Raw genomic sequence first — 1,196 nt, 5'->3', positions numbered from 1 at the left:
CTAAAAGCTGAGTTTTACCTTACCTTGGGCTTTCTACATTTATCTCAATAAATATTTGCATGTTACTGAATATTTACCAAGGCAAACATTTTAACCCCTGTCTCGCAGCGGCAGGCCGGCCACACGCTGGGTGGCAAGCAGCACCATCTCCATCAGCATTGCTCCATCTCTGCCTCAAGACAGAAACCTCTCCCCCTCCACGACTCCCTCTTTTCCCCCCCTTGCACTCCCACGAAGCTGGTACAGCTCCGATAATAAAAGCAGCTTATCCTGTTAGTGCTCTGTACCAGCTGCTTATACAATATTGGGGTGTTTTAAACAAACTCCTGGGCTCTTTCCTCCCAGAAGGCGGCAACACAGACCCCAGGCTTCTCCTGGCTGAGCTCTGCAGATGCTCCCCAGCCTCCAGCCCTTCCTACAACACCAAGCCCCAGGACTTTGATTTTCAGCTTAAAAAAAAAAAATCATAGTTGGTTCTCCCCCACCTCGGAGGTATTTTCCTTACTCCCTGGTTCTGCCTCTCATTTATAATTTCAGCCCTGACTTGGTTTGGCATTGCTCACGATATTTCTGACAGCTAAAATTTTATAAATTAAATCAAACTCATGGCTGTTTAGAAATGCTTCAGCCCTTGTTAAACATCCCTCTGGGCAGCAGGCAGGCACCTAAAACAGCATCGATCCTTACAACCAGGTCAGGGCAGATATGCTTTGATAACAAGATTTAAACGTACTTAGAGATGCAAACCTGCCTGGCAGAGTTCTTGCCGCCTCGAAGAGAAGGGCAAAGGAAAACTTGCGGTATCGGGGCTCTCCTGCCCACCTGCTCTGTCCCCAGCAGCAAGCTGTCACCCCGAAGTGCCAGTTTTGCTGCCTGGGTTTGTCAGAGCTGCTTTCTACGCTGGCTGCTTGGGCTCTGTGTATGTTTGCGGAGCAGCTGGACCCAGACAGTCAGGATTGCAGCAGTGCCGGGTGCAAGAACAAGCTGAGGACATCCAGTTCCCAGGACTTAAAGGGAAATGCCGGTGAAAATTAGGGAGCAGGACTACCGGTTATTTTTACCCCCTCTATCAAAATATTGTCACAAATATTGTCACACCGCTCCTCCTCCAGCAATGGCAGCACATAATAATAAAAAAAAAAAAAAAAAGGAAAAAAGGAGGGGGACAAAAGCCTTTCAGGAGTTTTGGAGGCTGC

Source organism: Egretta garzetta, unplaced genomic scaffold, assembly GCF_000687185.1.
Source record: "Egretta garzetta isolate BGI_Z169 unplaced genomic scaffold, ASM68718v1 scaffold108, whole genome shotgun sequence".
Taxonomy (NCBI): domain Eukaryota; kingdom Metazoa; phylum Chordata; class Aves; order Pelecaniformes; family Ardeidae; genus Egretta; species Egretta garzetta.
The sequence above is the reverse complement of the archived record's forward strand: the minus strand, read 5'-3'. Positions refer to the sequence as shown.